At 43.5% G+C, this 20,748-nt stretch overlaps 1 non-coding gene across 1 annotated transcript; it reads left to right on the forward strand.

Annotated features, from left to right (window-relative positions):
- The first annotated feature begins 12,452 nt into the window (after window positions 1-12,452).
- LOC118595988 lies at window positions 12,453-12,559 on the forward strand. The gene has a single exon (XR_004946657.1). It is a non-coding gene; the product is annotated as a U6 spliceosomal RNA (small nuclear RNA).
- The last annotated feature ends 8,189 nt before the right edge of the window (window positions 12,560-20,748 follow it).

The raw sequence follows: 20,748 nt of genomic DNA on the forward strand, positions 1-20,748 counted from the left end.
ACAGTATTCTTTGGGCACTTGAAAAGCATTAATAAGGCAGGATGATCTCTGAGTTTGAGGCCACCCTGGTCTACAGAGCAAGTTCCAAGACAGCCAGGGCTACACAGAGACACAGTCTTGAAAGACTTAAAAAAAAAAAAAATATTTTTTTAAATTAATAGTATGGCCAGGCAGTAGTGGCTCACGCCTTTAAATCCCAGCACTCGGGAGGCAGAACCAGGCAGATCTCTCTGAGTTGAGGCCGACCTGGTCTACAGAGCAAGATCCAGGACAGGCACCAAAACTACACAGAGAAACCCTGTCTCAAAAAACAAACCAAAAAAAAAAAAAAAATTGAAGAGCAAATACTTATTTTATTTTTATTATAAATACAAATATTGACTACTTAAATTTTTATTTATTTATTTATTGGTTTTTTGAGACAGGGTTTTTTTTGTGTGTGTGTGTGTGTGTGTGTGTGTGTGTGTGTGTGTAGCTTTGGAGCCTGTCCTAGAACTCTGTAGACCAGGCTGGTCTCAAACTCACAGAGACCCACTTGCTTCTACCGCCTGAGTGCTGGGATTGAAGGTATGGGTCACCACCACCCGGAACTGCTTCTTTTAAACTACTGTTACAAACCTTCCCTAACTTCAAAAATTCCTAAACTACAAAAAAAAAAAAACTACTTCCTAAACTATAAAATTCATAGACCTGTCTTACTGAATATAAGAAATAATCATTTATTTTGAGAGTTATTGAGGATTTCAACTCCCCCAGTACACACACAGAAGAAGACAGAGATGAGGGTATGAGGATGAATTATCAAGAAAGGTAATGTGGGACAATAATCTTAAACAGCTAACCTCGGTCCTGTCTCCACATTCCATCAACATACCTGACAAATCCAAGTACTCGGTGTCCTTTATCTTAGCAAGGCTGTATGGGTGTGTATGGGTGTGAGCGCCCTAAGCTCTTCTGAGAAGGATGCCTCCTCATAAACATATAAAAGAAACACGTTCACCTTTGTAACTGATTCCTCTCCATCTCTGGCATCTCTCTACGCTCCCCATCCTTACTTTAAAGCCTTTCCGACAAATTGATAGCATGTGACCCATAGAACATTCCTATGCTCCACATGGTTCTTTTCTTCACATCAGAAGCCCTTGGTCTGATGTGAGAACAGTGGCTCTCTACCTCTGCTGCCGTCAGGACCACCTGGGTGGTGTTTGAGAAATACTGATACATGTTATCCCGTTCCTTCTGATTAGAATTGGGAAGTGTGGGATGTTAGTAGAAGTTGACTTGTCTATGGCCATCCTCATTAACATAGTAATAGTTTTCATTTAGTGAATGTTTGCGCTGCAGGCTTTAAATGAATTGTGCAATTTTCATCTCAGACTAAGTACAGTGTGTCCTTTTGATTTTACACATGAAGCCATGAGGCACAGAGAGGTCGAGTCAATAGGACTGCAGCATCTGAATCTGGAAGGATAAAGCCACGGTTCTGTTCTTAATTCCCAAACCATGCTCCCTGCTCCTATTGTATACTCAAGATTTGCTCTTCAGCCCAGTGGTGGTGACTCACGCCTTTAATCCCAGCACTCAGGAGCCAGAGGCAGGCGCATCTCTGTGAGTTCAAGACCAGCCTGGTCTACAGAGCGAGTTCCAGGACAGCCAGGGCTACACAGAGAAACCCTCTCTTCAAAAACCAAAAACCAAACAAAAACAAAAACACGGAATTCACAATAAATGATTCAATAAAGGAAAAATTAAAAGTTTGGCATGACAACAGCTACCACAAAATTGAAACACTAAAGTCAAATTTAGGGAAAAAAATGTGTGTGAACAAAGAACTAATTTCTCTAATAGATGAAGAATTTTTATAATCACAATTGCCCAAGAGAACAGAGATAGATACAACTGACTTTTTAAACACTCCCAATCTTGTTCATAGTAAGAGAAACACAGGTTTCCGACAGCATCGAGAAGGCAGTTTTCATCTTCCCGATTAGCAAAGCTCGCCATCATGTAGATGGGTCTGTGGGGCAACTTCTAGAGAGGGAAGATAGACAAAAACCTCTACATAAGATTACAAACATGCTAGAAATCCCATGTGTAGGAAGCTACCCCACAGGCATCTCAATGTGAATATTTCCTTTGGTAAGTCTAGGAACTGCATATTAAAACCAGTGGAAATGTCAGCGGCTGCATACTTTGTGCTACAGCTGGACAGTGGCGAGTATTCAGATGTTAGAAAAATGAGGAAGTCAAAGAACAAAGAGTACATAAAAATGTATGCAGAGTGGCTCAGTATCCCTACGTGCTTGCTGGACAGTAAAATACATCTGAGGGCCAGAGAGACGGCTCTTGTAGAGGACTCAGGTTCATGGCTCAGTACCCATGTTGTGGCTTACAGCTATCCACAACGATAGCTCCAGGGGACCTGATGCCTTCTGGCCTTTATGGGCACTCGAGTGATACACACACACACACACACACACACACACACATTCAGGCAAAACACTCATACACAAAATGAATCTGAAAAAAAAAAATAAGTGAAACATCTGGAAGGATATTTAAGAAAGCATCCTGGTTGCCTCTGGGAAGGCAAAAGGTGACTAGCAGATAGAGATGAAAGGTAGCCTCTTTACTGTAGACAGATGGGTACACGTAGAAAGATGGAGATGGAGAAAGATGACCATGGGGGAAAGTGGAAGATGAAGAGACAATATTTCACTTTACAATAGGAAATGAAAATGAAATACACCGGCGGCAGTGGATCTCGAGGCCAGCGGGGTCTACAAAGCAAGATCCAGGACAGGCACCAAAACTGCACGGAGAAACCCTATCTTGAAAAAAATAAAACAAAAAATGCATTTGGAACAATAAATAAAAATAAAATTTTCTGTGTTGTGTGCATTGCATAGAGTCCTGCACAGTGCCTCTCTGTGCCAAGAGTTTGAAAATCGTTTGTTGGGTCAGTAGTTAGGTAGATAGATGGACAAAACAGAAGTTTTGGGTTTTTTTTTTTGTGTGTGTGTGTGTGTGTGTTTGTTTGTTTGTTTTTGTTTTTCTAGACAGTTGAGACAGGATTTCTCTGTGTAGCTTTGCGCCTTTCCTGGAATTCACTCTGTAGCCCAGGCTGGCCTCAAACTCACAGAGATCCGCCTGCCTCTGCCTCCCGAGTTCTGGTATTAAAGGCGTGTGCCACCACCGCCCCGCCAAAACAGAGATTTAATTTGACTATAGTGGTACAGATAGAGTTTGAGGAACAACTGCTTTCATCTCAATGTGGAAATAGAATTTAGATCGAAAACCCACCCAGGCTGCTTGTGCTGACTCTAGCTTACGGGACAAATTGTTACTACATTCAGCCAAATAAATCTATTGTTCTTTTAAAGAACCAGACATGCACAGAATAAACAGGTGGTTTTAAAATATGAACTACAGGGTTCCCTTCTATCAACGGCAAAACTAGCTTTGTAAAGTGTCACTAATAACTGACATGTCATTTGCTGGCTAATTTGTTCCTGGAGCAGAAAATATTAGGACGTATCTGTTCCTCTTTTATTTTCCCCTTTGTGTCAGGCTACTAGCAGGAACCATTTAAACTTTTACGATTCTTTTTTTTTTAATTTTTAAAAATTTTTAATAAAAAATATTCAGCACAGTGCCTGGAACATAGTAGGTACACACTGGAAGAATGCTGTGGTCTAGCACATTTCTGAAAGTACTTAGAATAGTATTCCCTTTTTTAAAAAAGATTCATTTATTCTTATTTTATGTGCACTGGTGTTTTGCTTGCATGTATGTATGAAGGTATCAGATCACCTGGAACTGGGATTAAAAACAGTTGTGAACTGCCGTGTAGGTGCTGGGAATTGAACCCAGGTCCTTTGGAAGAGCAGCCACTGCTCTTAACTCCTAAGCCATCTTGCCAGCCCCTTGAACAGTATTTCTTACCAACTGTCTTCTCTCGTTGGAAATATAATTGCCAAGAAATACTATTTTGACACCAAGATCTGGCCACCAAGCTTTACAAAGAGTACACTCAAGTGGTAATGCATATATCCAGAAACTCCATGGTAACAAGGGGACACACAAATCAGTTGGGATTCAGAACCTAGTCCTGAGTATATTTTTGTAAGTTCTAACCTAATAATTCCCTATGAATTACACCAATCCCACAAGCCCCTGTAAAATGGAATCCTTTAGGCTTTTCTCCCTTTTCTGTTGGTTACCAGTATCCTTCTAGAACCTGGAAGTTGGGACACCACCCTGCTTCCTTTTTTCTTTCTTTCTTTTTCTTTCTTCCTTCTTTCCTTTTTTTTGTTTTTGTTTTTGTTTTTGTTTTTGTTTTTGTTTTTTTAAGACAGGGTTTCATGAGTGCTGGGATTAAGGGCATGCACCACCACTGCCTGGCATTTTAGCTTTTTGTTTGTTTGTTTGAGACAGGGTTTCTCTGTGTGTGTAACAGCTCTAGCTGTCCTGGAACTTGCTTTGTTGCCCAGACTAACCTCAAACTCAGAGATCTACCTGCCTCTGCCTCCCAAGTGCTGGAATGAAAGGTTTTCCCCACTATTCCTGGCTAAGGTTAAGGATCTTAAAGTGGAGATAACCTAATTACAAGAGTTCTTGGGGTTGGGGATTTAGCTCAGTGGTAGAGAGCTTGCCTAGTAAGCTCAAAGCCCTGGATTCGGTCCTCAGCTTAAAAAAAAAAAAAAAAGTTCTTAAAAGTAGACACCATGCTAGGCAGGGGTGGCGCAGGCCTTTGATCCCAGCACTCAGGAGGCAGAGCCAGGCAGATCTCTGTGAGTTCCAGGCCAGCCTGGGTTACAAAGTGAGCTCCAGGATTGTTACACAGAGAAACCCTGTCTCAAAAAAACAAACCAAACAAACAAAAAAAGTAGACAACATTTCCCGGATGTGCTTAATCTTTTTTCTTTTGTCTCTGTCTCTCTCCTCCTTTCTTTTCCTGGTACACTACTGGGGGGGAACCCAGAGCCGCACATGCTAGGTAAGCACTCCGTCCATCCCCGAGGGGCAGCCTCAGCCCTTGACTATGGTTAGAAAGAGCTGGGGATGCTCGCACAAAAGTCGGAGGCATGAGGCACTGTGGTTTGCGATGAAGAAACTGGGTCACAAGCCAAGGAATGTGGTTATCTCTCGTCAAGGTTTCCACAGCCAGGCTACATCCCAGCCTTTGTTGTCTCTAGGAGCTGGAAGGGGAGAGAGTATCCCCTAGAAGGGTCCAAAGGTCCACAGCCCTGCTACACACCTTTGTTTTAAGCTGCTGAGGCCCATTTGGACTCCTGACTTAACGAAGTTTATGGAAGTCTGTTAGAGCAGCAATATAATGTTAAAACTGCCAGTTTACAGCCTGAAAGTATTTTTCATCTCCAGCTGATTTGCATACGCAGTTACACAATGAGCTTTCACGTATTTGGGTTTTTTGTATGCCTTTGGCTGTCACCCATCTCACAAAATCGGGTGTGGGATCCGTTTTTTCACCTGCATTAGTCATGTCCATATTCCTTTTAGATTTGGAAGCTTTTCAGTGTATGGATGTTCGGCCTGTACAATCATATACATATGCAAATTGGCATGCATACAGTAATAGGGTGATTATAAACAGACGAAGACATTTTCCTGATTAGATTCCCATCTCCCCAGCCCCCCTTGGGGAACCTTGCTCCCATCAATCATCTTTCTCTAAATAGCAGCTTCTCCACCCCAGGGATCTATGCCCCAGGGCTCTAACTAGTGTGGGTCTATGTCACAAGGGAGGAGAGGACTGAACGAGTTGCCTTTTACCCTCCTCCTTCCTTTCTCAACCAGTATCTTCAGAAGGAGATCTATGTTCCTTCCCTGCTTCTCTTTATTTGTGACCTCCTTACCTAGTCTCTGTATCTCCTATTTGCTACTGAAACTGCTCTTGATCCTGACCCATAACTTGCGAATCCAATAGACTCTGCCTAGGGAAGATGTCAGTCCACTCCTTAGCATTCTCTCTGCCTTGAGCTCAGTGATCCAGTCCTTCCCCTGGAAGGTTCTGAGTCTGCTTGTTATCAGCCTGGTCACTAAGCCCTGGCGTTTGCTATGCCTTGCCTTGTCAGCCGCCACCACCAAATCCACACTGCCCCCACCCTGCCCTGTCCTGAGTGCAATAGCTGTCCCCATTCTCATTGGAACATGAGCTCCTCTAGGGTCTTTTTGTTTTCTTTAGGACCCTGGTACAGCTTCCTGGAGACTTACGACCTTATTGGGAGGAGCCTGAGAGCAGTAGGTGCTGGATCAGGCAGAGCCTTTAGGCAGGGAAACTCATGGGGAAAGTGGCAGCACATGTATAATCACAGAATGACCCCACTGCAGACCCACTATGTGCTCTCACACCTGAAGGCTCCAGTTACCTGCTGTCAACTGAAATACAGCAGAATTTGTCTCGACTCGGAGAGAGTCTGCGTGGTGTGTATTATGGTGGATTACCTTAAGTATTATTGTTTATCTGTTATTGTGCCTCATTTGTAAATTAAACTTTATCCTGGTACGTCTGTGGAGGTGATGGTACGCTAAGGAAGAAAGAAGAAAAGTTAGAGAGACGATGCCAAGGTTTCAGGCCTGGGAGTCTGGACTAGCTAACGGCATGAGCTGAAATGGGGTAATCAGGAAGAGAATAAGATGGCAGGGAAAGGAAATACTGCTCCGCTCTGTCACTGTGGCTCTCACCTACAACCCTAGCACTCTGAGGCAGGTGGGTCTTGTGAATTTCAAGGCCAGGCTAGGCTACAGAGTAAGACTTTGTCTAAAACACTTAAAAGATAGTAATAAGGTCAGGCGGTGGTGGCACATGCCTGTAATCCCAGCACTCGGGAGGCGGGAGGCAGAGCCAGGCGGACCTCTGTGAGTTCGAGACCAGCCTGGGCTACCAAGTCAGTTCCAGGAAAGGCACAAAACTACACAGAGAAACCCTGTCTTGAAAAACAAAAAAAAAAAAAAAAGATAGTAATAAAACAATTTGTTTTTAAAGATAGGAAGCACACCAGTGAGATGGCTCTGTGGGTAAAGGCACTCAAATTCAACTCCTGGGGCTCAATGGTACACAGATTTGTAAACCATGGAGTGCCTTGTTCTCCACTTGAGTACCATGTCCATGTGTGCCATGTGTGTGTCCGTGCACACACGAGAGTGTGTGTGTGTGTGTGTGTGTCTGCGTGCACGTGTGTGTATTTGTATATGTATATATCACATGTAGATAAATGTAGTAAGATGAATTGACTTTTAACAATTAAAAACATGATGCATTAAAGCAGACATGCTCTATAGACTGTTGGAAAACTGGACTCTGACGTTACAAGCAGAAATTCAAATCGAGACTATAGATTAGGAAACTGTTTCCAGAAATGGGAAATCAGAATGTCCCGAAGTTGATAGATTTATGTGATATCTGCCCATTAATCAAATCTGTTTCTACTTTTCCCTTTCTCCAAGAAACACCCGCCCCCACCAAGTGGCCATCAACTCATGGCGTTCAGCAGAGCGATGGAATGCCTCAGCTTCGTGACCACTTCTAGATACTACCAAAAACCCCCTGTCTAGTCAGGGGTCTTTACTGAGCCTGTACTTGTCTCTGAAAGCACCCCACACTGACTCTGCTGATGCCCTACAACAGGTTTTCTAGACAAGACAAACTCCTGCACCTTTCTGAAGGCTCTGACCAGGGTTCTTCCACTTTTAGCTCTAACCTTTGCTCTCCACAATCACCTGCTTCCTGATTTACTTACAGAGCCTGGGCCATGCTGTATGACCTCTTGTTTTCGATGCAAATTCCCCATTTCTCTCCTTCCCAAGAATTTTATGTGTGCCGTCACAGTTAGCTTCAGCTGTCAACCTGACACATCTGGGAAGAGGAAGCGCAGTTGAGGACCTCTCCATTGGACTGACCTATGGGCATGTCTATAGAGCATTTTCTCGACTGCAAATTGATGGAAGAGGGTCCATCCCACTGTGGGCAGCACCAACCCCAGCAGGTGGGCCTCGGCTGTATAAGGAAAGCAACTGAGCAATTCAAGGGAAGCAAGCTGCTAAGTAGCTTTTGGTCATGGCATTTCTCACAGCAACAGACAGCACGCTAGCACATGTGTTAGACTGTGTTATCTACCTTAGACCTTTTCTTATGCCTGGACGTCTTTTCCTCCGACACCTCTCCCCTTATTTATTTTATTTTTTATTTTTCTTATTTTTTTCGAGACAGGCTTTCCCTGTGTAGTTTTGCGCCTTCCCTGGAACTCACTTGGTAGCCCAGGCTGGCCTTGAACTCACAGAGATCCTCCTGGCTCTGCCTCCCGAGTGCTGGGATTAAAGGCATCTGCCCGGCACCTCTCCCCATCTTATGGTTTTCCTTTGGTCTATGAACATATCTAAGCCTCCTTTCTCCTTACACACTTTTTGCCCTTCACTGGGATTCTTTTAGAGGAATCTAATCTTAATCCTTTTTGGTGTCTTATTCCAGCGTGTATGCGGTCAGAGGACGGCTTGTAGGTGTCTCTTCTCTCCATCCACTAGATGGGTCCTGGGAACTGGATTTAGGTTGTCAGGCTTGGCAGCCGGCCCCTTTACTTCTTTCTTGTTACTAAGTATTCTAAACTTTGTAAGTTCCTGAAGTTTTGGTTTGAATTCTTGCTATGTTTTGTGTTAGTATCAGGAACACACACATGTATGTAAAGGGAGAAGTTTGTGCGTGTGTGTGTGTGTGTGTGTGTGTGTGTGTGTGTGTGTGTTGTGAGTTTTTAATTAAGTAATTAATTTATGTATTTATTTTGGTGCTGACGGTTGAACCAAGGCCTCAAAAATGCCAAGCATTACCCCTAAACAATATTCCAAGTTTCTTTTATTTTGTTATATCTCTTTTTTGCACAGGATCATATTTAGTTGCCCAGATTGGCCTCCACCCTGTGATCCTTCTGCCTCAGTCTCGTAAGGAGATGAGTTACAGGGGTGCACCGCCATACCAGTGTGTTCTATATATTCATGTCAGAGTCTCCAATATGTTTATTGCTATGTCATAAGTCATTTGATAAATGTAAATAAAAACATTTACAAATGAACAAATAATAATATAATGCTGCTTTGCTGTCATCTGTTTTCAAGGAGTTAAAATTGTAAATGTGAATGCACTTGGAGTTGTCTGGTGGTGATTATCTCTTAGTTACAAGCCAAGATTTTTCTTACATTTTTTAAAAGTTTTTTGTTTGTTGTTTGTTTTTTCGAGACAGGGTTTCTCTGTTTTGTTTTGGTGCCTATCCTGGAACTCGCTCGGTAGACAAGGCTGGCCTTGAACTCACAGGGATCCACCTGCCTCTGCCTCCCAAGTGCTAGGATTAAAGGTGTGTGCCACCACCGCCCGGTCTCTTTTTTGGTTTTTGTTTTGTTTTTTGAGACAGTCTCCCGTGGCCTGGCTGGCCTTGAACTCCGGTTTCTACTTCCCAGTGCTGGGATTCCCCAGGCTTGCGCATGCTCAGATAGAATGTTCCTGATGTCTGCAACAGCAATCATAGTTGAGGGAGGCTGTAATCAAGAGTCTTGGGCAATCCTTACCGAAGCAGGCAAAGATGTTAGTGTGAGAAATAGGCAGTCAGGTGGAAATGAGAAAGGTGTCCTGAAAACCCTTCTTATCTCATTATTTAAATTCAGCTTTCCTCCATAAATATATCTACTTTGTGTTCTAGAACTTTCTGGTAGAGAGGAGGTATTGGCTTCTGCTCAGTACATACACTTCCCTCTCTCCTTGTATTATAAAACAGTCACCCTTTACTCCCATCCCACAATAACCAACTGCCTCCCTATTGTTTTTTGTTTGTTTTGAGACACGATCTCACTCTAGATAGCCTTGGTTCGATTGGCACTCACTATGTAGACCAGGCTAGCCTTGAACTCACAGTGACCTCCCTAGGATGCCTCCCAAGTGCTGGGATCAAAGGTGTGAGCCATCAAGCCTGGTGAACTAATCCTTGAAGTTGGAGAACCTGCATAGAAAATGACTCTGAGCATTTGGCTTGAAGAACTAATTAATCAAAAACATAAAAAAAGAACTAATTAATCAAATATTTAAGACAAACTAAAAATTTCTAAGAAAAGTTTTAAAAAATAATTTTATAAAAACAAAATTTGACTCAGCCTGCTCTACATAGTGATTTCCAGAACATCTAGAGCTACATCATAAGACCCACGTCACACACACACACACACACAAAAAAAAAAAAACCACCACCACCACCAAAGACAACAACAGACCCCACAAAATATGACCAAGCATAGTAGTGCATTTTCTGCACTTGGGGAAGCTGGGCAGGAGGATCATGAATTTGAGGCTAACCTAGCATACAAAATAAGACTCTGCCTCAACCAAGGGCCAGGCCCATGAGGTGGCTCAGTAGGTAAAGGTGTTTGCTATGCAAGCCTGGTGACCTGAGTTCAATGCCTGGAACCCACATAAAGTTGGAAGAAGAGAACTGACTTCGGAAAGTCCTTGGACCTGCACATTATACTGTAGCACCCACACACAATAATGATATCATTAATAGTACAACTGGGTTAGGGGTTTAGCTCAGTGGTAGAGTGCTTGCCTAGCAAGTGCAAGGCCCTGGGTTCGGTCCTCAGCTCCGGAAAAAAAAAAGAATAGTACAATAATTTTGTATTTTTATTTTGTTTTTTTGAGACAGGATTTCTCTGTATAGCCCCGGCTGTCCTGGAACTTGCTCTGTCGATCAGCCTGGCCTCAAATCAGGGATCTGTACTGTGGAATATTCCTTTACACTGTGTGAATATATGCTGCTGTGAGTGGCTTAATAAAGAAGCTGACTGGCCAATAGCTGAACAGAATAAGGTTCAGGAGAATGCTGGGAGGAAGAAGAGCAGAGTCTGGAGTTGCCAGCCAGATGCAGAGGGAGCAGGCAATGAACGTGCCATGCTAATAAAGGTCCTGCCATGTGGCAGAGCATAAATAAGGAATATGGGCTAACTTAAAATGTAAATGCTAGTTAGTAATAAGGTTGAGTCATTGGCCGAGCAGTTATAATTAATATAAGCCTCTGTGTTTATTTGAGAGCAAGTGTGGGATGGGAAAACTCCACCTACAGATCTGACTGCCTCTGCCTTCCGAGTGCTGGGATTAAAGCATGTATCACCACTGACTGGCATATAATTTCTTTTTTTCTTTTTTCTTTTTCTTTTCTTTTCTTTTCTTTTTTTTTTTTTTTTTTTGGTTTTTCGAGACAGGGTTCCCCTGTGTAGTTTTGCGCCTTTCCTGGAACTCACTTGGTAGCCCAGCCAGGCTGGCCTTGAATTCACAGAGAGCCACCTGGCTCTGCCTCCCGGATGCTGGGATTAAAGGCGTGCTCCACCACCGCCCGGCTAATTTGTTAACTAAAATGTAAAGGCTTTGGAATGAGATTCAGTACAGAGAACATGCCTAACATACTGAGGGCCCCAAGTTTAACCTGGCACTACAAAAAAAAAAAAAAAAAAAAAAAGTACCAAAATTAAATGTAAAAATCACTTAGCACTTGGCCAATACTAAGGTTAAGAACAATGGAGTCATAATGACTCAAATGAAAGGTATTTGAATATCTTGTATTATATGCTCACTTTGTAGAAAGTGGAGTAAAGTAAATTGGGCTGTGGGGTGTAGTTCAGTTGGTAGAATGTTTACCTAGCATTTCCAAAAGCCTTGGGCTTTGAGTCTCAACACCATCTGCACCAGGCTTGTTGACACATCCCTGTGATCTCAGCACTAGGGAGGCAGAGACAGGGAGATCTCTGTAAATTTGAGGCCAGCCTGGTCTACAGAGTGAGTTCCAGGACAGACAGACAGACAGGCCTGATACAGAGAAACCCTGTCTTGAAAAACCAAACCAAACCAAACCAACAAACTTTTTGAGTTCAAATCCAGTGAATTTGAGGCCAGCCTGGGCCTCCAAGAGACCATTTCATAAACAAACAAACAAATAAATAAATGGAAAGAAAAACTGTCCAAGGTCCCACAGCATGTATGTAGAAAAGCTAAGATTCAAATTAGATCAATGGCAGTCTATTCACTCAATCACTATTTCTGAAGGCTTTGGTACGGCACACACAATTGTAGGAACCTGGGGTCCATCAAGAAATAACAAGATTTTCTTCCCCAGGAGAGCTCCAGCCAGAAGAGCCATCCTCTTTGGCTCCGAGGAAAAGCGGGTAACAACCATGAAGAGCTAGCTGCCTTTTGGAGTTCTGGTGACTTCTGATAGCAGCAGTGGGTGCCATAGCCAGAAAGAACATTATCTAGAAAAGTTGTAGGCTAACGGATTCCTCTCAAGAGGCTACCAGTGAGCGTATACAAACCTCTGCAACAGAACACTTGCTTAGCGTGTTCCAGGCTCTGAGTTCACTCCCTACCACTGGGGGGGGAGGAGGGGGCACGTAGTGTAGTGGGAGTGCTCACTTGGGCAGCACATTCACTGAAACTGAAACAATAGAGAGAAGATGAGCGTGGCCCTTGTGCAAGGGTGACACGAAAATTCAAGAAGCATTCCTTTTTTTTTTTTTTTTTTTAATTTTGAAAGAGTATGGTGGGAGCTGGAAGGCGGGGACTGCTAACCATCAGGTGATCATATCTGAGAAATTCAAAAATAGAGAAGAGTTTCATTTCCCCTCTGTGCTCTGGGTAAGTTCCGTTTTATCGAATAAGAGTAGTCCCTGTGTTTCCCAGCTGTCTCTGTACTGGTTAAGGATGATCCACCATGCTGGAGGAGCCACAGGCTACGGCAAAAGCTCAGGCACCTGGACTGTAGGGTTGGGTCTAGGTTTCCGTTAGCGGAGGAGACTAAAGTCCATCACCCATGGAGCAGAGACGGATTCCAGGTTCATGTTTTGTTTTGTTTTTGAGACAATGGCTGGACTAGAATTGGCTGACTTCAAACTTTCAGCTATCCTCCTGCCTCAGCCTCCTACTCCTGGATTTCATAAGCGTTTATACGTTAATTCTAATAAAACTTTATTGTAAAAAAACATGGTTAAAGTGAAATGAATTAAATTTATTCAAACAGGTGTGAAAAGCCCTCAATAAACTTTGGCATTACGATCGCGTGGCTTGTTAACTGAGTTGCATGGTGTAACAGGAGAGGGCTTATTTTAATAATAATAATAAGAAGAAGAAGAATAAGAAGAAGAAGAAGAAGAAGAAGAAGAGCAAAAAAATAAAATTCATCACACTAGCAGATCAAAACAGTGAAATCCCCAGCCAGGTGGGTGGTGCAGGCATTTAATCCCAGTACTCTGGGGGCTGAGGCAGGCGGATCTCCAAGTTTGAGGAAAGCCTGGAATAAGTCTACAACACAAGTGCCTGAGCCAGGTTAAATAGAGAAAGCCGTATCGGGAAAGAAAAAAAAAAAAAAGTGAAAATCTGCACCAATCCATGGTAGTCTGTCTGTAACTCCAGTTTTTGGGGACTGAGACAAGAGGATCATAAAATTCAAGGCTAGCCTTGGCTACCTAGCCTATATTGAAGCCCTGCCTCAAAAGGAGGGAGAGTAAAAGTCCAGGGTCATTTCTGGTTTGTAAGAAAACAAAGGAACGATAAAGGCATAATAAAGCATACAATTATACAGCAGGGCTGTATAGAACATAACACTTCAGCTATGTTTTATTCCTCCCTGGTCTCCGCTATTACTGCTGTTATCCACGACTGCTCAAGATGTAGCTAACAAGAACTCAAAGACAAGAGGTATAGACACTACAAATAGACCAAGCAGTTGGGTAAGGTCCAGTGACACACACCTGTCTCCAGGTTCAAGGCTAGCCCGAGCAAGATGGCCAAAGCCCAACCTCTGCCTCTCTTCACTCATGCACACAGGAAGAAGAAGAAACTTTCCCGCGTGTGCATAAAATGGATGTGGGAGTTAGGACAGAGGTCACATGGGCAGGTCAGAGGACAACCTCAGGTGTCACTGGTCTTCCCCTTCCACTTTTTTTTTGAGAGGTCTCTTGTTCATTGCTGCATAAGCCAGGCTAGCTGGCCTTCAAGCTTCTGGCGATCCTCCGGTCTCCACCTCCCTTCTCACCATAGAAACAGTGGGATCACAGGTGAGTGCTCCCTGGACGCTGGAGACTCACAGCTTCACATTTGCTTGGCAAGCTCGTTACCCACTGAGCCCCCTCCCCAGCCCCAGGAGGGGGCGTTTCTCATTAGGTATACGTGATCTAATCTTCTAGCTGGAACACCAACAGTCAACTAAGAAATTTATTACTGTTATTAGTGGAGGTTCAGAAAGGTTGCATTACGAGATAGTTTTCCTTTATAGGAGCAGTCACCATTTGGAAAGCCAAGAGGAAAACGATGTCTTCAAAATGAGCCCAGACCCAGGGTTTGCGCGTCTCTCTGGGCACACCTGCCCTGAACCCCGCGGGCTTCTGCTGCCTGGACCCTTCCGTGAGGACTGCCACCTAGTCTCTCCCCGTGATGACGCAGAGCTGCGCTGCTTTTCCCGCCAGATAACTGCCCCGAGTGCTCCTTTTCCTCCTGGGTACACAGACCGCGTTTCCTGACTTCCCTGGCAGATACTTGTGGGTGATTGCAGCTTGGTGGACTGTGGGAGACCGGGGTAGGGGGTTGGGGGTTGGGAGGTGGGGGATGCCTCTGCTAGAGAAAATTCCCAAACACGTCTCCACTCCCCTCTCCTTTTACCACTAAATAACTAAAAAGATCCCCCAAAACTAGAGCACGGTGGCACAAGAAGATGAAGGGGGAATTGAGGAGCCCAGGTCCGGGTGTCATATTTGAGAAGAAAACTGCTGGGCTGCCCGACACCCAAGCTGCCGTGTTGCAGGAACAGGAAGCGAGTTCTTTCAGGTAAGAAATTTTGGGGTTTGCTGTTTTTCAATGCGGTGACACGTTTCTTTTCCTTTGTCTTGTTTTTATTTATTGAGACAGGGTCTCACAGTGGAGCACTGGCTGTCCCGGGACTCACAGAGATCCATCTGCCTCTGCCTCTCTGCCTCTGCCTCCTCTGCCTCTGCCTCCTCTGCCTCTGCCTCTCTGCCTCTGCCTCTGCCTCTCTGCCTCTGCCTCTCTGCCTCTGCCTCTGCCTCCTCTGCCTCTTCTGCCTCTGCCTCTCTGCCTCTTCTTCTGCCTCTTTGCCTCTGCCTCCTCTGCCTCTGCCTCTCTGCCTCTGCCTCTGCCTCTCTTCCTCTCTGCCTCTCTGCCTCTGCCTCCTCTGCCTCTGCCTCTCTGCCTCTGCCTCTGCCTCCTCTGCCTCTGCCTCTGCCTCTTCTGCCTCTGCCTCTCTGCCTCTTCTTCTGCCTCTCTGCCTCTGCCTCTGCCTCTCTGCCTCTGCCTCCTCTGCCTCTGCCTCTCTGCCTCTGCCTCTGCCTCTCTTCCTCTCTGCCTCTGCCTCCTCTGCCTCTGCCTCCTCTGCCTCTGCCTCTCTGCCTCTGCCTCTGCAAAGATGACATCCAACACAAGCACGAAGGTCACATCCTATAAACTCAAACACTGCTTGCTGATGAGACTGTAAAGTCGTTTTGGACTGGGTGTTTTTTTGTTAGTTGTTTGTTTGTTTGTTTTGTGCAGGCTCTCTAGCTCAGGCTGACTTCAGACTCCCTGTATAGAGGAGGATGACCTTGAACTTCTGATCCTCCTGGGCTGTGCCACCGCACCCAGAAAATAGGTGCAGGAGAGCCAACCCATGGCTTCCTGTATGCTAGGCAAAGCATTCTACCAATTGAGCTGTATCCTCAGGGTAGTTTTTTTAGAAAATTAAAAATGTGCTCTAGCAATTTTACTTCTGGGCGCTTATAAGAGATTTTAAAAAAAAATCTAATTCTGTGCAAACACGCACGTATAAGTGTTCGTAGTAGCTTTGTTCCCAATTACCCCCTCTCCTAGTCGGCTTCAACTTGACACAGCGGAGAGTTTTCTGGGCGAGCCCCAATCCGGGGAATTGCCCTAATCAGACTGGCCCGTGGGCCTGCTGGTGAGGCAGGCATCTTCTTGATTGCTAACTAATACAGAAGGGCTCAGCTCACTGTGGGAGGTACCAGACCCAAGCAGGTGGGCCTGGGCTGCATAAGAAAGCTAGCAGAGACAGAGGAAAAAAGGGAGAGGGGAGAGCCCTAACTTCTCTCAGGGATGGATTGTGACCTGGAAGTACAGGGCAAACAAACCCTTTCCTCCTCTACAGAAAGGCAGACTGGATGGAATATGTGCCCAAACCAGAAATACTTCATATGTTCAGAGGTCAAACCTGTGGTGCGTGTGTGACGTGAAATAATATATAGCAATGAAAAGGAACAAGCTTATCTATACAACAACTTGGATGAACCTCAAGTATTCTTAACTTATGTTAAGAAAACCCTTCAAGCCAGGCGGTGGTGGCACACACCTTTAATCCCAGCACTCGGGAGGCAGAGGCAGGTGGATCTCTGTGAGTTCGAGGCCAACCTGGGCTACAGAGCGAGTTCCAGGACAGGCTCCAAAGCTACACAGAGAAACCCTGTCTCGAAAACACCCCCCCCACCAAAAAAAAAACCCTTCATAAGTTTACATACTGTGTGACCTTATTCATATAACAACCTTAAAATAATAAAACTAAGGAGGTGAAGAGCAGTTTGGGGGTTGCCAGGAGTTGCTGGGAGGCAGAGAGGTGAGTGCAAACCTGTGGTGCTTGTATGCACGTCTGTGGTAGAGCTGGACAATTTTTTAAATTATTTATTATTTTTATTTGATGTACATTGGTGTTGTGCCTACATGTATGTGTGAGGGTGCCAGATCCCCTGGACCTGGTGTTACAGACAGTTGTGAGCTACCATGTGAGTGCTGGGAATTGAACCTAGGTCCTCTGGAAGAGCAACCAGTGCTCTTAACCTCTGAGCCATCTCTCCAGCCCAGCTGTGTAGAATTTTATGCACACAACACACTTACGCTTTTAAAAGCTGCATAGATTGTGTGGAGAGTATTTACATCTATTTCCTGGGTTCTATATTGTATCATAATTACACAGCTTGTTATCATTGGTACCTGGGTGAAGGGTACATAGATCTGCTCTGCACAATTAACATCTATAGTCATTTCAAAATAAAAAATTACAGTAGGGCCAGGGACATGGCTTAGTTTCAGAGTTCTTGCCCAGAGCATGTGAGGCTCTGGTTTGACCCTAACATGATCACAACAAAGTTTAAATATATGTTGTAGAAGCTAAAACAAATTACTTGGCCAACACAGGATGGGGGGTGTGTATACCTGAATTCACATCCCTTGAGAGCTTAAGGCCAGAGGATCAGGAGTTCAGGATCATCCTAGGCTACATATACAGTTTGAGGAATACATGAGACCCTGGACTACTTGAGTCTCAAAAAAAAGCAAGCAAGACCCTTTTATAGTCTCAACTACAGTGGGTCTTTATTGGACCTTCTTGATATTCTTTCCAAAGAACAGTAGAGAAGACAAGAAAAGCAAACAAATTACGGAGAGACATTAGATTCACTGTCTTATCTGGGATGAAAGCTTTGAATTTTTATCTTTGTAATTTTTATTACATGTATGTGTGTGCATGTATGCTCATACCCAAACATATATGTGGTGGTCAGAGGACAGTTTGCAAGAGTCAGTTCTCTCCTCCCTTCATGTGGGTCCTGAGGATTGAACTCAAATTGTTAGGCTTGACAGCAAGAGCCTTTACCTTCTGAGATGTCTCTCTGCTCCCTCTGCCTCCCCACCACTGCCCCCTTTTAAGGTCACTGTTGTAGAATGTTATTTTAAGATATGTTACACTTGTTTATGCTGTAGAGCACTGGTTTAATGACACAAAGATGTGTTGCATTCTTTTATGATGCATTTGTTTAACTCTGTTGCTGTGCCTGTCTGAAAACACCTGACTGGTCTAATAAAGAGCTGAATGACCAATAGCAAGGCAGGAGAAAGGGTGGGCGGGGCTGGATGGCAGAGAGAATAAATAGGAGGAGAAATCTAGGAGGAGATCAAGGAGCAAGAAAAGACTGGGCCAGCCACGGAGTAAGAGTAAAAGTAAGATTTACAGAAGAAAAGGGAAAGCCCAGAGGCGAAAGGTAGAGGGGATCATTTAAGCTAAATAAAGCTGGATGGAAACAAGCCAAGCTAAGGTTGGGCATTTATAAGAAATAATAGGCCTCCATGTGTGATTTATTTGGGAGGTGGGTGGACAGGCAGGCCCCTCAAAACAATAAGAGTCAAAAGACTAAAAAACAACCAACAACATTTTGGCATACCAACATGGCCTGAGAAAGCTGAAGAGAGAGACGGAGAGACGGAGAGACAGAGAGACGGAGAGACGGAGAGACGGAGAGACGGCTCCTTTAAGAGGCAGTGCTGTTCAGCTGGCAGCTCAGGGACAGGTTTCCATAGCTAGGAAGGTTGAATGGGGTTTTTGGTCGCATACCACCAACCTGTCTGCGAGCTTTAGGATTGGCTTTCAGGACCGGAGAAGCAGGCAAAGCCAGCCAAAAGAGTCCCGACGAGGATCCAGGTGTAGTGAGCGGTCTAAAGTTTGCTCATGCGGTTTTTTTTTTTAAAGGCTAAAAGATAGGCAGTAAAAGAGGTCCAGACAGAAAATACTTCAAAACAAGTTTCAGCGTGTTTTACAATGTGGTAGGTTTAAGAAAGAAAGGGGGTATGGACAGTTATAGAGAGAAACAAATAGTTTAGAAATAGTAAAGTCTTTAAAGAATCAGTAAAAGTAATATTTTAAAAAAGGCCACATAAGATAGGAAATACACAGGAAGTCTGGATCCTGTACAGTATTGTGTTAATTTTGAAGTTTTTTAATGCTGATGAGCAAAAAACAGCTGCTAGGAGACATGGGATTGTGAACACAACTGCAAAATTGAACCAACTTAGATACTTTAGGGCTGTCTTAACTTTAAAAAAGAAGTTTTAAAAAAAAAAAAGTATTTGTCAAATTGAAGTAAAAAATGCTTTGGGGAAGAGGTTTTGCTTTTGTTTCCACAGAAAACAAGAGGCCGTGAATTCATTTCAGGTTAATGTGGATCAGGTTTGATCAAGGGAGACCTCCTGAGACTTGACGGTGATATCTACCAACAAAAGTTATAACTGGTCTACCCAGGATGTGGCCATTATCTCAGTTTTTCTCAGGGACCCATAAAGATGTCTTTGCACACAGACAACAGAAAGCAGTCTAGAGAAAACAATGCCCACATTCCCAAGAGTTGGAGGATGTGGGTGGTCTTTGGTTGTTTGATGGGTTATAGATGTTTGTTATCATTTAGGGGAAGATAACAATATAGGATAAAAAGATAACTATTAATCTTAGATATTTTACATTAGCATGGAATTTGGTCTGTTGCTACAAATTTAAAGTTATTTTTGTTATATTGAATGTATGTTTCTACTCTTGTTTGGGGGTATTGTACTTATGCAGCTTATTTAAAAATGCAATGTATGACTAAGAAATGAGGTTAGTAGTTAATCTATAATAATCAAACTTGTAGTCACATTAGATACATTTTCAAGGTTAAACACATTTGCTTTAGATAGATAAATGGTCTTCAAACACTTCAAAGACCTATAGAATGTGGCATTTAAAATGTTTTGTTAACTAATGTGTTTCATGGTGATGAGGCACATCTGTTCCTGGCAGCACCAATTTACTTCATAAAAGGATGATGGGCATTGAAGAAACTCCATAGGGAGTTTGCTTTCATTGTAGCAAGATTAGCCATTAGGGCAAGAAACTGCTTTTGCCTTGACTGCTTGACAATGTGATACATAAACTGGACATGCAGGACCCACAGGAAAGTGACTGCTGAACTTTGCCAAAACAAGGCAGGACAATCCTTCAAGGTTTCTTACTTCATGGAAGAGTCTGCCAGACATTCTGCAGAAAACAGAGGAAAGTGACTGACAAACTTTGTCAACACAAGGCAAGACAGTCTTTCAAGTTTCCTGCTTCACTGAAAAGTTTGCCAGATACTCTAGGCCTGTAGGCTGAATATGGATACCACAACATTGCAGAGGAACTTTGGGTGACTGTGCAGGCAGCAAGATGTCTCTGTTGATAGGTAATATTACATCCTTCTGACCTCTTTGATAAGAACTTTAAATCTCTAAAGAAAGAAATTGAAGAAGATATTAGAAAATGGAAGGATCTCCCATGCTCATGGATAGGTAGGAATAACATAATAAAAATGGCGATCTTACCAAAAGCAATCTACAGATTCAATGCAATCCCCATCAAAATCCCAATACAATTCTTCACAGACTTGGAAAGAACAATACTCAACTTCATATGGAAAAACAAAAGACCCAGGATAGCTAAAAGAATCCTGTATAATAAAGCAACCTCCAGAGGCATCACCATCCCTGACCTCAAGCTCTACTATAGAGCCACAGTAATAAAAAAAGAAAGCTTGGTACTGGTATAAAAACTGACATACAGACCAATGGAATTGAATTGAAGACCCTGACATTAATCCATGCACATATGAACACCTGATTTCTTACAAAGAAGTCAAAACTGTACAATGGAAAAAAAGAAAGCATCTTCAACAAATGGTGCTGGCATAAGTGGATGTCAATATGTAGAAGATTGCAAATAGATCCAGCTCTGTCGCCATGCACAAAACTCAAGTCCAAGTGGATCAAAGACCTCAACATAAATCCAGTTACACTGAACATGACAGAAGAGTAAGTAGGAAGTAGTCTTGAACGCACTGGCACAGCAGATCACTTCCTAAATGTAA

The sequence above is a fragment of the Onychomys torridus genome, chromosome 14, assembly GCF_903995425.1.
Source record: "Onychomys torridus chromosome 14, mOncTor1.1, whole genome shotgun sequence".
NCBI lineage: Eukaryota > Metazoa > Chordata > Mammalia > Rodentia > Cricetidae > Onychomys > Onychomys torridus.